Raw genomic sequence first — 19,598 nt, 5'->3', positions numbered from 1 at the left:
ACTGCCATGTTCTTGTACTTTTAACTCGGGGAGGGGGGTGCACAGTAGCATAGTGGCTCACATAACACTATTACAGCCACAGCAACCTGCGTTCCATTCCCAACACTATCCGTAAAGAGTTTGTACAAGCTTCCCATGGCCGCATGGGTTTCCTCCAGACACTTCAGTTTTCTCACACATCCCAAACACTTGCAGGTTAGTAGGTTGATTGGTCGCATGGGCCGGAAAAGCCTGGTATCAAGCTGTATCTCTAAATAGATTAAATAAACTCTACCTCACTCGGTTATTATGTTGCTGTCATTGTGGTATTTTTTATGCACTACTTCAGAGAGCACCATTCTGCTTTGGCACTCATTATTTATTGTTATCATGTATATAGAAACATAGAAAATAAGTGCAGGAGTAGGCCATTTGGCCCTTCGAGCCTGCACCACCATTCATGGCTGATCATCCAACTCAGAATCCTATAGCTGCCTTCTCTCCATACCCCCTGATCCCTTTAGCCACAAGGGCCATATCTAACTCCCTCTTAAATATAGCCAATGAACTGGCCTCAACTGTTTCCTGTGGCAGGGAATTCCACAGATTCACCGCTCCCTGTGTGAAGAAGTTTTTCCTCATCTCTGTCCTAAAAGGATTTCCCTTTATCCTTAAACTGTGACCCCTCATTCTGGACTTCCCCAACATCGGGAACAATCTTCCTGCATCTAGCCTGTCCAATCCTTTTAGGATTTTATATGTTTCAATAAGATCCCCCCTCAATCTTCTAAATTCCAGCGAGTATAAGCCTAGTCGATCCAGTCTTTCATCATATGAAAGTCCTGCCATCCCAGGAGTCAATCTGGTGAAGCTTCTTTGTACTCCCTCTATGGCAAGAATGTCTTTCCTCAGATTAGGGGACCAAAACTGCACACAATACTCCAGGTGTGGTCTCACCAAGGCCTTGTACAATTGCAGTTGTACCTCCCTGCTCCTGTACTCGAACCCTCTTGCTATGAATGCCAGCATACCATTCGCCTTTTTCACCGCCTGCTGTACCTGCATGCCCATTTTCAATGACTGGTGTACAGTGACACCCAGGTCTCGTTGCAGCTCCCCTTTTCCTAATCGGCCACCATTCAGATAATAATCTGTTTTCCTGTTCTTGCCACCAAAGTGGATAACCTCACATTTATCCACATTAAATTGCATCTACCATGAATTTGCCCACTCACCTAACCTATCCAAGTCACCCTGTATCCTCTTAGCATCCTCCTCACAGCTAACACTGCCACCTAGCTTCGTGTCATCCGCAAACTTGGAGATGCTGCATTTAATTCCCTCGCTTAAGTCATTAATATATATTGTAAACAACTGGGGTCCCAGCACTGAGCCTTGCAGTACCCCACTATTCACTGCCTGCCATTCTGAAAAGGTCCTGTTTATTCCCACTCTCTGTCTGACAACCAATTCTCTATCTACATCAACACCATACCCCTAATACCGTGTGCTTTAAGTTTGCACACTAATCTCCTGTGTGGGACCTTGTCAAAAGCCTTTTGAAAATCCACATCCACTGTATATCATTTAACCTGTGAAATTCTCATAAACAAGAAATTGCAATACGCTAATAAACTAATGTAATCTAAAACTTGCTTCTGAATTTTATTGATTTCGTATACTTCTTCAAATTCAACATTGTTGTCATTTAACCATATACATGTATACCATCACGTGGCCAAGTGGTTAAGGCATTGGACTAGCAATCTGAAGGTCATGAGTTCGAGCCCCAGCCGAGGCAGCGTGTTGTGTCCTTGAGCAAGGCACTTAACCACACATTGCTCTGTGACGACACTGATGCCAAGATGTATCAGCCTTTGCCCTTCCCTTGGACAACATCAGTCTTGTGGAGAGGGGAGACTTGCAGCATGAGCAACTGCTGGTCTTCCATACAACCTTGCCCAGGCCTGCGCCCGGGAGAGTGAAGACGTTCCAGATGCAGATCCATGGTCTCGCAAGACTAACGGATGCCTTAGTATACTGCCAAACAGAACAACGTTCCTCCGGACCAAAGTGCAGCGCACAGTAGATATAACTCACACACAAAACTTAAAGTAATATTACTACAAGCAAATTAACAAATAATAAGGTTCATGAGTACAGCACTACTGGCACTTTATTCATATGTGATGAGAACTGGACGTGGCAGGGTGTTCAGTAGTCTCACAGCCTGGGGGAAGAAGCTGTTTCCCATCCTAACAGTTCTTGTTTTAATACTGCAATACCTCCTCCCTGAAGTTGGGAGGCCAAAGAGATTGGTGGACAAATGGGAGGGATGCTAAATGCGTTGCACACACAGCGCTCCCAATAAATATCTCAGACAGGTGAAAGAGAGACCTGTCCTCATTGGGGGATTAGAAGTGGAGCGAGTCAGCAGTTTTAAATTCCTCAGCGTTATTATTTCAGAGGACCTGTCCTGGGCCCATTATATAAGGTGCCACGGTCCCGATCGTTAATTCCCTATCTTTCTCCCAATTTCCTTTGATTGTGCCACGGTTCTGACCGTTAATTTCCTGTTTGCTTTTAATTCTCTTTGATGACAGCACACCCGGTTTTCATCAGGACCTGCAGCATAAGAACCCTGGCGTTACAACCACTAGTCGCCAGATCGTTGGTTTTGTCTGTGTGGTGATCAACGTTTCCTGGCCGCTTTGAACCGTGTGTTCTAAGTTTTGCTCCAGTTTCAGGGTTACCTATGAAACCCTGTCTCTCCATGTCAAGGTCCCTCCTGTTTGTCGTGCAACTTTCACGTCTGTGTAAGCATTCTAATTCAATCTCCGTGCCTGTGTCCTGCACTTGGGTTCACTTCAGTCATTCATTGCAACAGAACAATCTGGCCACAATGGACCCAGCGGACACGAGAACCCTGCAACAAGCCCTCGCCAGCCTGGTCTCCCTACTGCGTCTGCACAATCAACTTCTCTGGGATGCCATGGAGAACCTCCGTTCCCAGTCCGCTAACGTATCGAAGATCGGTGACCAAGTGGACTGTGTATCCACTCATTTTACCCCATCCACTCCTGGAACTCAGTCTAACCAGCCCAGACAGCCTGTACTGGCAATCCCTACGTGCCAGCAACACCCCCGACAAGAGAGCTGCAGGTACCTGAACCAGAACATTATGCTGGGGATTTGGGGAAGTGCTGGGCCTTCCTACTGCAATGCTCCTTGGTATTTGACCAGCAGTCATCCACATACTCCACAGATAAGTCAAAGAGAGCTTCTATCATGGGGTTGTTCGGGAAGTGCCTTAGCGTGGGCTACGGCTGACTGGGATAACCAACCGGATATCTGCTCTTCTCTCCCCACCTTTATCGCAGAAATGAAAAAGATCTTTGGCCACCCCGTCCATGGTAAAGATGCGGCTAAGCGTCTACTCACTCTCCGTCAGGGCTACGCAGTGTTGCCGAATATTCCGTGGAGTTCCGGACGTAAGCGGCCGACTCGGGGTGGAACGATGAGGCACTCCAAGGGGTATTTCGGAATGCTCTCAGTGACAGGGTGAAAGACGAGTTGGCAGCAAGAGATGACACCAACAGCCTGGATTCCTTAATCTCCCTAGTCACCAGGTTGGACAATCATCTCCGAGAGCGCCATAGGAAAAGAACTAGTCGTTCACCATCTTTGGCCACTTCACGGCACTCATTACCGTCTCCCACCAGCACAAGCCTCTCTTCTCCTCCTGCTCCTAGAATAGCTCCCAGCCTGGTCATTTCCACCACCCTGGGAGAGGAACCCATGCAGCTGGGAAGGACCCATCTCTCTCCCACAGAGCGACTCTGGAGATTCAGAGCGGGCGAGTGTCTCTATTGCAGCCAGTCTAGCCACTTCTGTGCTACCTGCCTCCTTCGGCCAAAAGGGAAGGCTCACCAGTAGAAAAGGGGATCCTGGTGAGCCAGACAACATTCCCTTATGTCCCAGATGCAGATCCAAGCTACACTACATTACAACCAACAGTCCCACCCTGTCAGCTCTAATGGACTCCGGTTCTGAGGGAAACCTTCTGGATGAAAACATAGCTTCCCGGGCCGGACTTCCTCCGGAGCCGTTGAGTACCCCTCTGGAAACCCAGGCACTGGACGGCAGACTCCTGGCCCGAGTCACACACTGCACACCACCCCCGTCTCTTATTCTCTCCGGGAACCATCGGGAGCAGGTACAATTTAACCTAATTTCCTCTCCTCAAGCTCCTATAGTTCTTGGGTACCCCTGGTTAAGCCGCCATAATCCCCACCTTGACTGGTCCACCGGGAAGATAGTCAGCTGGAGTCCGTTCTGTCACTCCACGTGTCTACAGTTGGCCCTGTCCCCTGTGAAAGTCACCGCGACCTCGTCTGCCTCAGAAACCCCCGACTTATCCAAGGTTCCAACAGAGTATCACGACCTGGGACAAGTGTTTAGTAAACAACGGACCCTTTCCCTGCCTCCATACCAACCTTACGATTGTGCTATTGTACTTCTGTCCAGAACCCCTCTACCCACTAGTCGGCTGTATAACTTGTCCTGGCCAGAAAGGGAAGCAATGGAGGCTTACCTAAATGAATCTCTCGCAGCGGGTATTATCCGACCCTCATCCTCCCCTGTAGGTGCAGGTTTCTTCTTTGTGGGGAAGAAAGACGGCTCACTGCACCCCTGCATTGACTACTGGGGCCTGAATAGCATCACCATAAGGAATAAGTATCCACTGCCCCTTATCAACTCTGCTTTAATACCCCTTCACGGAGCCACCATCTTCTCTAAGTTGGACCTACTAAGTGCCTACCAGCTGGCCAGGATAAGGGAGGGAGATGAGTGGAAAACAGTTTTTAACACCGCTCTTGGTCACTTCAAATACCTGGTCATATCATTCGGTCTCACCAATGCCCCCACTGTCTTCCAAGCCCCGATAAACAATGTCCTTAGGGACTTTATTAACTGTTTCATTTCTGTTCATTTGGACGACATCTTAATCTTCTCCCGCAGTCTTCAGGAACACACCCACCATGTCCGTCAGGTTCTGCAAAGGCTTTGGGAGAACAAACTATTCATTAAAGCTGAGAAGTGCGAGTTTCATGTCCCTTCTGTCAGCTTCTTAGGGTACATCATCGAGAGCGGGCAAGTGAGGGCGGATCCCGAAGAGATCCGAGGGGTGGCGGAGTGGTCAAAACCCACGACACTCAAGCAACCCCAGTGATTTTAGGGGTTCACAAACTTCTATCATCGCTTCATCAAGGATTACAGCCGGGTGGCAGCTCCCCATACTCAACTCACCTCTCCTGCGACCCCTTTTCACTGGGACCCCGAAGTGGACTCAGCCTTCTCGGAGCTGAAGAGGCATTCCACCTCCGCTCCCATCCCGGTCCAACCTGACCCCTCCTGTCAATTCATTGTGGAGGTCGATGCCTCTGGGGTGGGAGCCGTCCTCTCCCAACGCTCCTGCCCAGACCAAAAACTCCATCCCTGCGCCTTCTTTTCTCGTCATCTATCCCCCGCCGAACGGAACTACGACGTTGGGAACCGGGAGTTACTGGCTGTCAAACTCACCTTGGAGGAGTGGAGGCACTGGCTGGAGGGAGCTGATGTCCATTCATCATCTGGACCGGTCTCAAGAATCTCGCATACATCCAAACCGCCAAACGCCTGAATTCCCACCAAGCCCGTTGGGCATTATTTTTTGGCCGTTTCAGATTCACACTTACCTATCATCTGGGGTCCAAGAAAGGGAAGCCCAATGCTTTCTCCCATCAATACATCTCTGAGGGGGGCCTTCCCAACCCCGATACCATCCTGTGTAGTGGCTGCCCTCACCTGGGAGATAGAATCCATAGTCAAAGAGGCCCAACGGACTCAACCTGACCCAGGCAATGGACCCCCCAGTTGCCTCTTCGTGCCTGACTCGGTTCAGTCTCAGGTTCTCCAGTGGGGGCACACTTCTTGTTTCACCTCCATCCTGGAATCAATCGAACTCCGCCCCTTCTGAAGAGACATTTCTGGTGGCCCTCCATGGATGCTGACACTCGCTCCTTCGTCTCTGCCTGTTCTGTTTGTGCCCGCGGAAAAGCCTCCCACCAACAACCTGCTGGGTTGCTTCATCCCCTACCTGTCCCTAGCCGCCCCTGGTCTCACATTGCACTGGATTTCGATACAGGAATACACCTTTCGCTTGGGAACACTGCCGTACTCACCGTGGTGGACTTGCTTCTCCAAAGCTGTGCATTTCGTAGCCCTTCCCAAACTCCCTACAGTCCGTGAGACAGCCAACGTCCTTGTTCATTACATCTTCCGCCTTCGTGGTATCCCCTCTGACATTATTTCTGACTGGGGCCCCCAATTCATCTCTCAAGTCTGGAGATTCTTTTGTCAAGCCTTTGGAGCCTCAGTAAACCTGTCTTCCAGCTTCCATCCGCAGACTAATGGTCAAACAGAATGAGCAAACCGGGATTTGGAAACAGCACTGTGCTGCATAACCGCCAACAACCCGTCATCCTGGAGCACCCATCTTGTTTGGGTCAAATACGCCCACAACTCCCTGGTCAGCACTGCCTCCGCAATGTTCCCCTTCAAATGCTCCCTCAGTTATCAACCCCCTCTGTTTCCTGCCCACGAAGATGACATCGTTGTACCTTCTGTTCAGGCCTATCTCCGCTGGTGCCACAAGATCCGGAAGGATGCACGCATGGCACTGCTCCGCTCAGCCAACCGCAACCAGAGGATTCCCAATCACCATCGAATTCCTGCACTAAATTATCGGCCCAGGCAGAAGGTTTGGCTCTCGTCAAAAGACACCCCTCTCGAGAATGAACGAAGAAACTCATCCCTCACTACCTGGGACCATTCGAGATTGAGAGTATTATCAACATCTCGGCGGTCAGACTCAAACTGCCCAGATCCATGCACATTCATCCCACGTCCCACATCTCCCAATTGAAGCCTGTGTCTGTCAGCCCTTTGTGCCTTCCTGCCAAACCCCCTTCACCCACCCAGATCATTGACGAACACCCAGCATACACCATCTGGCAAATACTGGGTGTACACAGCCGAGGCAGAGGCCTCCAGTACCTGGTCAATTGGGAGGGATATGGCCCGGAGGAACGCTTCAGGATTCCTCGCTCTTTCATCCTGGACCCTTCCCTCCTCCGTGATTTCCATCGAGACAATCCAGAAAAACCTGGTGGTCCGCCTCAAGGCTTCCGTTGAGGGGGGTTATTGTCATGGTCCCGATTGTTAATTAGAAACATAGAAACATAGAAAATAGGTGCAGGAGTAGGCCATTCAGCCCTTCGAGCCTGCACCGCCATTCAGTATGATCATGGCTGATCATCCAACTCAGAACCCTGTACCAGCCTTCCCTCCATACCCCCGATCCCTTTAGCCACAAGGGCCATATCTAACTCCCTCTTAAATATAGCCAATGAACTGGCCTCAACTGTTTCCTGTGGCAGAGAATTCCACAGATTCACTACTCTCTGTGTGAAGAAGTTTTTCCTCATCTCTGTCCTAAAAGACTTCCCCTTTATCCTTAAACTGTGACCCCTTGTTCTAGACTTCCCAAACATCAGGAACAATCTTCCTGCATCTAGCCTGTCCAATCCTTTTAGGATTTTATACGTTTCAATAAGATCCCTCCTCAATCTTCTAAATTCCAGCGAGTATAAGCCTAGTCGATCCAGTCTTTCATCATATGAAAGTCCTGCCATCCCAGGAATCAATCTGGTGTACCTTCCCTATCTTTCTCCCAATTTCCTTTGACTGTGCCACGGTTCTGACCGTTAATTTCCCGTTTGCTTTTAATTCTCTTTGATGACAGCACACCCGGTTTCCATCAGGACCTGCAGCATAAGAACCCTGGCGTTACAACCACTAGTCGCCAGATCGTTGGTTTTGTCTGTGTGGTGATTAACGTTTCCCGGCCGCTTAGGACCGTGTGTTCTAAGTTTTGCTCAGTTTCAAGGTTTACCTATAAGACTGCGTCTCTGTGTCAAGGCTCCGTGTCCAGATCCCTACTGTTTGCTGCTCAAGGTTCAAATCCGCGTAAGCATCCTAACTCAATCTCCGTGCCTGTGTCCTGCTCTTGGGTTCACTTCATTCGCTCATTGCCACATAAGGGCAATTACAAGCAAAGCACAACAATGTGTCTACTTCCTTAGGAGTTGGCGAAGATTCGGTATGACATCTAAAACTTCAGCAAACTTCTGGAGATGTGTGGTGGAGAATATATTGACTGGTTGCATCACAGCCTGGTATGGAAATGCCAATACTCTTGAATAGAAAATCCTACAAATTGCAATGAATATGGCCCTTCCATCATGGGTAAACCCCTTAGCCCCATCCCCCATTGAGCACATCCACATGAAACTTTGTTGCAGGAAAGCAGCATCCATCATTAGGGATGCCCACCTCCCTGGATATGCTCTCTTCTCAAGGTACTGGAGCCTCAGGTCCCTCACCAGTAGGAACAGTTATAACCATTTAACCATCAGGCTCTTGAACCGGGGAGGATAACTTCACTCAATGTCACTCACCCCATCATTGAAATTTTCATTTCATTTCATTTTAAAATCTTTTTAATTAATTATTACTGAAAATCAACAAAAATACATTAAAGTAATCAAGTCAACATGTCAATATGGACAGTATGAATTAAATTATCAAACAACTTCTTTACAAAGCTAAACAATATATCAATAATAATAAGAAAAAACAAAATGTTAGAACTATTTTTTTGGAAAAAAAAGTGAAAGAAGGGAAAAAGAACCCCTACTAACTAACACAAAAAAAACCCCTACTAACGAAAAAAATGGAAAAAACACCATTGGGAGCGCAACCCTGGAGCTATACGCCGTACAAACTTCGATAAAAGAAAAACATCAATCTGCCAACCAAATCCATTTAAACGAGAATCATAAGGGGACCATCTTAATTAACTCAAATCAATTAATAGTAGCGGGCAAAAGAACCCCACCTTTTCTCAAAGTCAAATCGAGGATCAAAAGTTCGACTTCTGATTTTCTCCAAACTAAGACATAACATCACCTGAGAGAACCATTGTATCAAAGTGGGAGCAGAGGCATCTTTCCAGTTCAATAAAATTGCCTTTCTGGCCAATAATGTGAAAAATGCAATTACAAATATTTGTACATGTTGGTCTAATATAGAAATACTATGAATATATTGAGGGATTATATCCAACAAAACTGTCAATTTATTAGGTTGTAAATTAATTTTTAAAGCTTTAGAAATTGTAGAGAAAATAGATTTCGAAAACTGTTTCAATACAGAACACGACCAAAACATATGCGTCAATGTAGCTGTCTCAGTTTTACATCTATCACACTGACTATCAACATTAGGAAATATTTTAGGCAGTCTCTCCTTTGTCAGATAGTAATGATGTACAGTTTTAAATTGAATTAGAGAGTGACTGGCACAAATCGAAGAAGAGTTAACCAACTTCCGAATTCGCAACCAATCCAATGTTATCAAGGTCATGTTAAGCTCTCTTTCCCAATCTTGCTTAATCTTAAGTAAAGGATAATTGTACTGTTGTAATAGTAAATTATAAATTTTCCCAATAAAACCTTTCACTAAAGGATTCATTTTTAAAATAATGTCCAACAGGTCAGAATCTTGTATATATGGAAAATTACTTAAATATTCTTGTAAGAAATGTCTGACCTGAAGATATTGTAAGAAATGTGAGTACGAAAGAGAATATTTAGTTACTAATTTTTCAAAAGACATCAATCGGCCTTCTTAGAACAGATCCATGAAGGAATAAACTCCTTTATTCCTCCAAAAAGAAAAGGTAGGATCACTAAGTGAAGGTTTAAATAAGCAGTTGCGATAAATTAAACTAAGAAGGTTAAATTTTTCAAGATTAAAAAATAATCACAAAACTGGTACCAAATTCGTAATGACTGCTTAATCACAGGATATAAATTTAGAACAGAAATGTTGGCTAGTTGTACAGGTAAAGAAGCTCCTAATAACGAAGTTAAGTAAAATTGTTTCACAGCTTTCAATTCCAAATCAACCCAAGGAGGTCGTTCATTTTTATCAGTCCAACATAACCAAGAACACACATAACGTATATTAACAGCCCAATAGTACATTCTTAAATAATCAGAGCGAGACCTACATCCTCTTTTAATTTTTGTAAATGATATTTTCCAATTCTTGGTCTTTTATTATTCCAAACAAAAGATGAAATAATTGAACCAACCTGATCAAAAAACTTCTTAGTTAAAAAAATAGGAATATTTTGAAATACATACAAAAATTTTGGTAAAATCATCTTCTTAACTGCATGAATTCGGCCAGCTAACGAAAGTGTAAGTGGATTCCATCTACAGAATAATTGCTTCATAAAATCCACTCAGGGAACCAAATTAGCTCTATAAAGGTCTCCATAATTTTTACTGATGATAATACCTAAATATTTAGAAGAGTCCATAACTTTAAAAGGAATGTCATCATATATAGAAGCAGAATCATTTAGAGGAAATAATACACTTTTATAAAGGTTTTATTTATATTCCGAAAACTTTCCAAATTCATTTAATAATTTCAATAAACTAGGAATGGATTCTTCAGGATTCGACACATAAACTAAGAGATCATCAGCATAAAGGAAGATCTTATGAATAGTCCCATTTATGGAAATTCCTTGAATATCTTTAGCTTCATGAAGTGCAATGGCCAAATTAAATAATCGGGGACTTAACGGACATCCTTGTCTCGTACCCCATGAAAGTCGAAAAAAAGGAGATCTGCAATTATTAGTAATAACCATGACCTATGGATTCACTTTCAAGGATTCTTCATGTCATTTTCACAATATTTATTGCTTATTTCTTTTTTTATTTGTTTGTTTGGTTGTTTGATTGTTTATTTATTTATTTATCTTTTGTATTTGTACAATTTGTTGTCTTTACCATATTGGTTGTTTGTCTGTCCTGTTAGGTGTAGTCTTTCATTGATTCGATTACGTTTCTTGGTTTTACTGAGTATGCCTGCAAGGAAATAAATGTCAGAGTTGTTTATGGTGATATATACAGTATGTACCTTGATAATAAATTTACTTTGAACTTTGATGATCCTCTCAGCAGCCCTCGCAATCCTTTGTAGAGTCTTGTGGTCAGATGCCTTGCAATTCCTGTACCAATCAATGATACAGCTGGTCAGGGCACTGTCAATGGTGCTCCCGTAAAAAATGGTTAGGATGGGGTAAAGGGTGTGCCTTGCTCACCTTCAGGAAGTGGACATGCTGCTTTGCTTTCTTAATTAAATGGGTAATGATGAGGGACCAAGAGAGACCGTCCGTTATATGCAATCCCAGAAAATTGGTGCTCCTAACTCTGTCCACAATGGTCTTGCTTATGTGCAGTAAGGAGTGGTCAGCCAACACCTTCATAAAGTCTATAATCATTTCTTTCGTCTTGTCAATTTTGAGACTCCAGTTGTGTTCGCACCATTTTACCAGCTGCTCTATCTCCTCTCTGTACGCGTCTCGTCATCATTATAGATGACACCAGCCATTGTTGTACCATCAGCGAACTTGACAATTTGGTTCAAACTGAATCTAGCAGTACAGTCATACTTCAGCAGTGTGAACAGCTGCGGTGGGGGGAGGGGGGGCCTAAATTCTCAGTATTCCTATTCTTCAGTGTTCAGAAGTTCTTATTGAACCTCTACATTCGCTTTCATCTCCCATCTAGTGCAAAACAGTGGGGTGGCAGGGTAGTGGTTAGTACAGTGCTTTACACCCACAGTCCAAAGGTGCAACCGGTTGGTAGGTTAAATTGTTATTGTTAATTGTCCTGTGATTATTTTAGGGTTAAAATTGGAGGGCAGCATGGTTTGAAGGAGCGGAAGGACCTATTCCCCACTGTATGCCAATAAATAAATAAATAAATTGGTTAATATAATCCACCAATTTAACCTCGCCTTCCTTGATGTCTCCTTAAAGGAAAACAGAGAAGACAGGAATCAGGTAGCATCTGTTGAGAAACAGTGATGACGTTTCCAACGTTAATTCTTTCTGTAGGAGTATTGTCTGACTCTGACTCGATCCTGCACTCACTGTCCTTAGTTCAGATTTCCAGGTTTCCAGTATCAGCAATTTTTTGCATTTTGCTTCTTCCTTATGTGCCTTGGTATCAAAGTAAATTTGTTAATGCTTAGATGAAGCACTTTAGGATGTATGGATGCAATATAAATGTAATGCTGTCGCATCTTCCTCACATAACTGGTAAAAAAAATTATTTCCTTGAATCTAACATCAGTGGTGATGCCCACTCAGCCACTCTGCCTGTGCTATGTAATTACTTTAATTAATCCTACTGTCCCCATGTTCTCTTTTTTCCTTTTTAATTATATATTTCCTAGGAATTTCTCCTCAATCTGCTTCTGCACAATTATGAGGCTGTACATTTCAGATCATTTTAACTCACTGCGTACAGAAGTATTTCCTTTTTTTCCCCATGTGATTATATGAATAATCATAAACTTAAATCCACTAATTGGTGGTGACTCTCTTTGCTACATTTCTCTTCGTTGCTTTGTCAAAACTCTGAGTTTGAAGCTCCTGTGCTGAATTAAGGTTCATGCATTTGTCTTGCTTTGAGCAACACACACAAACTGCTGAAAGAACTCAGCAGGTCAGGCAACATCTATGGAGAGGAATAAATGGTTAACATTTTGGATCGTGATTCCTCATACAGATCTGCCTGGCCAGCTGAGTTCCTCCAGCATTCTCTGTATGTGCCTCTGGATTTCCAGCATCTGCAGAATCTCGAGTTTATTAATTTTATTCTAGAGACATAGAAACATAGAAAATAGGTGCAGGAGTAGGCCATTCGGCCCTTCGAGCCTGCACCGCCATTTGTCCCTTCGAGCCTGCACCGCCATTCAGTATGATCATGGCTGATCATCCAACTCAGAACCCTGTACCTGCCTTCTCTCCATAGCCCCGATCCCTTTAGCCACAAGGGCCATATCTAACTCCCTCTTAAATATAGCCAATGAACTGGCCTCAACTGTTTCCTGTGGCAGAGAATTCCACAGATTCACCACTCTCTGTGTGAAGAAGTTTTTCCTAATCTCGGTCCTAAAAGGCTTCCCCTTTATCCTTAAACTGTGAACCCTCATTCTGGACTTCCCCAACGTCAGGAACAATCTTCCTGCATCCAGCCTGTCAATCCCTTTAGGATTTTAAATGTTTCAATCAGATCCCCCCCTCAATCATCTAAATTCCAGCGAGTATAAGCCTAGTCGATCCAGTCTTTCATCATATGAAAGTCCTGCCATCCCAGGAATCAACCTGGTGAACCTTCTTTGTACTCCCTCTACGGCAAGAATGTCTTTCCTCAGATTAGGAGACCAAAACTGCACACAATACTCCAGGTGTGGTCTCACCAGGGCCTTGTACAAATGCAGTAGTACCTCCCTGCTCCTGTACTCAAATCCTCTTGCTATGAATGCCAGCATACCATTCACCTTTTTCACTGCCTGCTGTACCTGCATGCCCACTTTCAATGACTTGGTGTATAATGACACCCAGGTCTCGTTGCACCTCCCCTTTTCCTAATCGGCCACCATTCAGATAATAATCTGTTTTCCTGTTTTTGCCACCAAAGTGGATAACCTCACATTTATCCACATTAAATTGCTTCTGCCATGAATTTGCCCACTCACCTAACCTATCCAAGTCACTCTGTATCCTCTTAACATCCTTCTCACAGCTAACACTGCCGCCCAGCTTCGTGTCATCTGCAAACTTGGAGATGCTGCATTTAATTCCCTCATCTAAGTCATTAATATATATTGTAAACAACTGGGGTCCCAGCACTGAGCCTTGTGGTACCCCACTAGTCACTGCCTGCCATTCTGAAAAGGTCCCGTTTATTCCCACTCTTTGCTTCCTGTCTGCTAACCAATTCTCTATCCACATCAATACCATACCCCCAATACTGTGTACTTTAAGTTTGCACACTAATCTCCTGTGTGGAACCTTGTCAAAAGCCTTTTGAAAATCCAAATATACCACATCCACTGGTTCTCCCCTATCCACTCTACTAGTTACATCCTCAAAAAATTCTATGCGATTCGTCAGACACGATTTTCCTTTCACAAATCCATGCTGACTTTGTCCGATGATTTCACCGCTTTCCAAATGTGCTGCTGTCACATCTTTGATAACTGACTCTAGCATTTTTCCCACCACCGATGTTAGGCTAACCGGTCTATAATTCCCCGGTTTCTCTCTCCCTCCTTTTTTAAAAAGCGTGGTTACATTAGCCACCCTCCAATCCTCAGGAACTAGTCCAGAATCTAAAGAGTTTTGAAAATTTATCACTAATGCATCCACTATTTCTTGGGCTACTTCCTTAAGCACTCTGGGATGCAGACCAACTGGCCCTAGGGATTTATCTGCCTTTAATCCCTTCAATTTACTTAACACCACTTCCCTGCTAACACGTATTTCCCTCAGTTCCTCCATCTCACTAGACCTTCGGTCCCCTACTATTTCCAGAAGATTATTTACATCCTCCTTAGTGAAGACAGAACCAAAGTAGTTATTCAATTGGTCTGCCATTTCCTTGTTCCCCATAATCAATTCACCTGTTTCTGACTGTAAGGGACCTACATTTGTCTTAACCAATCTTTTTTCTTTTCGCATATCTATAAAAGTTTTTACAGTCAGTTTTTATGTTCCCTGCCAGTTTTCTCTCATAATCTTTTTCCCCTTTCCTAATTAAGCCCTTTGTCCTCCTCTGCTGGACTCTGAATTTCTCCCAGTCCTCAGGTGAGCCACTTTTTCTGGCTAATTTGTATGCTTCTTCTTTGGAATTGATACTATCTCTAATTTCCCTTGTCAGCCGCGGGTGCACTACCTTCCCTGGTTTATTCTTTTGCCAAACTGGGATGAACAATGGTTGTAGTTCATCCATCCAATCTTTAAATGCTTGCCATTGCATATCCACCGTCAACCCTTTAAGTATCATTTGCCAGTCTATCTTAGCTAATTCACGTCTCATACCTTCAAAGTTACCCTTCTTTAAGTTCAGAACCTTTGTTTCTGAATTAACTATGTCACTCTCCATCTTAATGAAGAATTCTACCGTATTATGGTCACTCTTACCCAAGGGACCTCTCACGACAAGATTGCTAATTAACCCTTCCTCATTGCTCAATACCCAGTCTAGAATGGCCTGCTCTCTAGTTGGTTCCTTGACATGTTGGTTCAGAAAACCATCCCGCATACATTCCAAGAAATCCTCTGTGTTCCCTTTCTGACTCTTGTCAGAGCCATGAACTGAGGCATTAGAGAGTGTCCAGAGGAGGTTCTCAAGAATAATCCCAGGTATATTGGGAGGTTGATAGGTTCTCAGTGAGTAAGAGTGTCAAAGGTAACAAAGAGAAGGCAAGAGAATGGGGCTGAGAGGGTAGACAGGATAGACATCAGCAACAAGCAGACTCAGTGTTTCCATCGAATGTTAATGGAACTTGATACAGAAAATGGTTGAAAACTGGGGAAAAGATCTGGTAAATATGGATCCAAGATCTTCTATTATAAAACAAAAAAAAATGAAGGAAACAACAGATTGGCAGCACCTGTGGAGAGAGAAATAGAGCTGGACGTGACATGTTAGAGTTGGTGTTCAGCAGAATTAAGAATGGTTAGAGTGAGCAAAATTTTGAACATTATATTTTTATTACAATTAAAATATAACAGATTAACATTTTCTCAAACCATACGGAACTTACAAAAATTGACTTACTCATCTTTGTCAATTTTACTGTGACTAACTAGAATGTGAACAACCATTCTGTTGTTGAATGTATTGTGAGATAGGCCAATTTAAAGAAATGCTATCTAGGTTACCTCCCGCAATCATAATAGTTACAAGAAAGTACAACAATATAGCTGGAGAATAATAACAGCAATAATTCTTTATCAATTAGTGTAATTGATAACGAATGACATCAGTTGATAACAATCTTCCAAAACATGAGGAAAAGAAACTGCCAGAGGAGAGTTTTGAAAATCATGGGTTTAAAGACACCTGTTCCTTCATAATAATTTCCATCAAATGTCTTGAGTAATCTATTTCAAAACGATATCCAAAGTATTTATACAAAAATAGTCCTCCCTCAGGAAAAAGGAATTTCATCTCATAGACATGTCAGCAGATTTCAACAATATCCATCATCAGTACATTGCAATATCTCAACTTTTATAGAGTCTGTTGCTTATATGTTCCTGCTTCTGGGGTCCTATTTGCTAGTGGAATGTGGCATACAAAAGAATGGTGCTGATTTTAGCTGGTGTTCAGTGTGATTATGCCAGCTTGCTGTTCAATGCCTTTGTGCAGTACTTTTTTCATCATGGATACTCCAAAGGTTAAACTGAAAACTTCACAGGATAAAGTTTCCTGAATGTATTTAGTCTTCTCCAAATATTACGAGTTGGCTATTACCAATTCATCAAGAATTTTTTTACATTTTTTTAAGTCTGTAGTGACTGTTTACAACATGTGTCTTACTCCGCCGGCTTAGGTGTGAGTAAAAGGACATCAAAGTAGAAAGGACCAGAAACAAAGCAATACACACAAAATGCTGGAGGAACTCAGCAGGCCAGGCAGCTTTTATGGAAAAGAGTAAACAGTCGACGGTTTGGGCTGAGACCCTTCATCAGGACTCATGAAGGCTCTCAGCCCGAAAAGTTGACTGTTTAGTCTCTTCCATAGATGCTACCTAGCCTGCTGAGTTCCTCCAGCATTTTGTGTGTATTGCTTTGATTTCCAGCATCTGCAGATCTTCTTGTGAGAGACATATCTAGCCTACATCAAATAGGGAATGATACCTTTCCTTCCTTGAATAACATTGTGAACTTGTAGGAATTTATAATGATGCAAACGCTTTCCATTGTCAGTCCTTAAATGACACAGAAATGAACATTTTCTGCTGACAATAACTGAGGCAGGGATCCTGGTCAGACCACAACAACACTTAATTGAATAGCTCCATAGAACCTATAAGTATCCTTTTGCATTATCTGTAGAGTCTGTTGAGCCTGCCCAATTGACATCAGCATCTAACCTGTAGCATCAGAAATCCCAACAAACTAGTCCTCTGTTATGCCAAGATAAGGAATGCCTACCGTTCCATGCCCAGACTGCATTTTGGTAAATGTGATCACTTGACTCTCCCTCTCCTACCTGCATTTGCTAAAGAGCAAAACTCCAGAGATTAGGACAACAAAGGGGTGATCGCAGGGGCAGACAAGTGACTACAGGATTACTTTGAGTCAATGGACTAGGTCATATTCAGGGACTCACGTGTGGATCTGAATGAATACACCGTAGCTAACACAGATTTATTAAAACAGTTGGACATGAATGTGCCAAAAAATCATTTTGAGTCCCCAAAAAATCATTTAGTCTTCCCCAAAACAGAAACTCTGGATGAACCATGAGATTCTAAATCTGCTGAGGGCCATATCAGAGGCATTCAAGTCTTTGTCGACAATAGCTCAGCACTCAATACTATGATCGTCTCAAAACTAATCAATAAGCTTCAAGATCTTGGCCTCAATACCTCCTTGTGCAATTGGATACACAATGTCCTTACCTGCAGACTGCAATCAGATCAGATTGGCAAAAACCAGTCACTTTTACCTTGATTTGGCAATGAGCAGTGATACCCATTTGTAAGGGATGGCATCTTTAAGCTGGACAGACAGACAAAGCTGCTGTCCAATGCTTTCTTCTAAAGGCTGTGTCCTCTGCTCAACAATGCAGCACACTCCCTCAGTTCTATACTAGTGTGGCCACCAAGGTGATGTTCTCCGGACTAAGAATGAAATATGAAAAGAGCAAAGAGTTTCAGTTTAGTTTTAAAAGGAGGCCATATGGAGCTGGTTACTGTGTGCTAAAGCAAGTGCTTCACTCTGAAAGGCCCCTCCTGGGATTCCTTAGTTGAGTCATTGTTTTGCATATATTTTTGCTTTTTCTTTCTGAAGACTGTCCAAAGATTTCCCTAGTCGTGTTAAATTATGCAACATTGGAAATAAGATTCTGGTCTCTCAAGTTTGAGCATCAGACAATGAAAATACAGCATTCTGAGATTATGGAATTAATTATTCTTAATCACTTGTAATTTGAGTTTAATTGGCTCATGTTTCAGAGACGAATCAAAATTGATGGAAAAAGCGTGTCCAACATGGTTGGCCTTTGGGGTATTTATTTTCCATTAGCTCACTCCCAGTGTTTGATTATTTATCACTATCATTTGATGGCCGATGGGGCCACCCTATTATACTGAGGCCATGGAGGCACTTACCTCTGTTTGGGGAAAAGAAAAGAAATATCAGTTTGAAACTGAACTGACAATCAGCATTGGGTCCCTGATTGAACTTCGCCTGGAATCTGAATCTGGGTCCAACCTTTATCAAATTATTTTTCCAAGAGGGAAAGGAAAGAAATGAGAAGCTCTTACATCTGGATTGCTCTTGAGGAAAAGAAACACTTTTCATTTAATAGCACCCTTTAAGGTTTCAGGATGTCCAAAATACACAATAGCTAATTAAGTATTTTAGAAGACGCTTAGCTATAAGAGACTATGGATGCTGGAATTTGGAGCAACACATAAAAAATGCTGAAGGCACTCAGCAGGTCAGGCAGTATTTATGGCGAGAAATAGACAATCAACATTTCTGGTCAAGACCTTTCATCTGGACAGTGAGGTGGGGCAATGATCTATGTGATAGTCTGAATAAAAAATCAGGATACATGTCCAGAACTATCCAGAGCTAACAATCTCCAGCAGTGCCATCTTGGATTGTGGTTCATATTTACACATTGGATTCTGATGACTGGATTTTGTCAGAGGCAAAACATGAAATGGATTGCTTCCCATGTCAAATGCATGATACAAAGCACAAAATGGACTCTACACACGTCACGTGTTTGCAGTACAACAGGGAGAAAAATATGAAGTCTAAAAGATGAAGTAATTGACAACTATATCTCAGATGGATGATATGGAAACAGCACTTATCTAATGAGCACAAAGACATCATTTACCCCCTTGGTAAACAAAAATTAAAAATTCCTGCAGATGCTGGAAATCTGAAATTGTAATCAGAAAATGTTGGAAACACTCAGAGGTCAGGCAGCAGTTGTGGAATGAGAACCAGACTTAGTGTCTCATGGAGTTCTGTCAAAGCTTCACATGTCTGAAAAATTAAATCTGTCTCTCTTCCCTCACACACTTCTTGATCTTTAAAACAGAGATGAAGTGGAATTTCTTTACCACAAAGGTAGTTAATCTATTCATTGCCAAAGACTGCTGTGGAGGCCAAGTCACTGGATATGTTTAAAGCAGAGGTTGATAGGTTCTTAATTAGTAATGGCAGTAAAGGTTACTGGGAGAAGACAGGATAATGGCATTGAGAGAGAAAATAAAACAGCCATGATCAAATAGTGGAGTAAATTCGATTGGCCAAATGGCTTAATTCTGCTCCTACATCCTATAGTCTTACAGACCTGGCTAGTGTTTCTAGTCATTTTCTATAA

Source organism: Mobula birostris, chromosome 1 (genome assembly GCF_030028105.1).
Source record: "Mobula birostris isolate sMobBir1 chromosome 1, sMobBir1.hap1, whole genome shotgun sequence".
NCBI lineage: Eukaryota > Metazoa > Chordata > Chondrichthyes > Myliobatiformes > Myliobatidae > Mobula > Mobula birostris.
The sequence above is the reverse complement of the archived record's forward strand: the minus strand, read 5'-3'. Positions refer to the sequence as shown.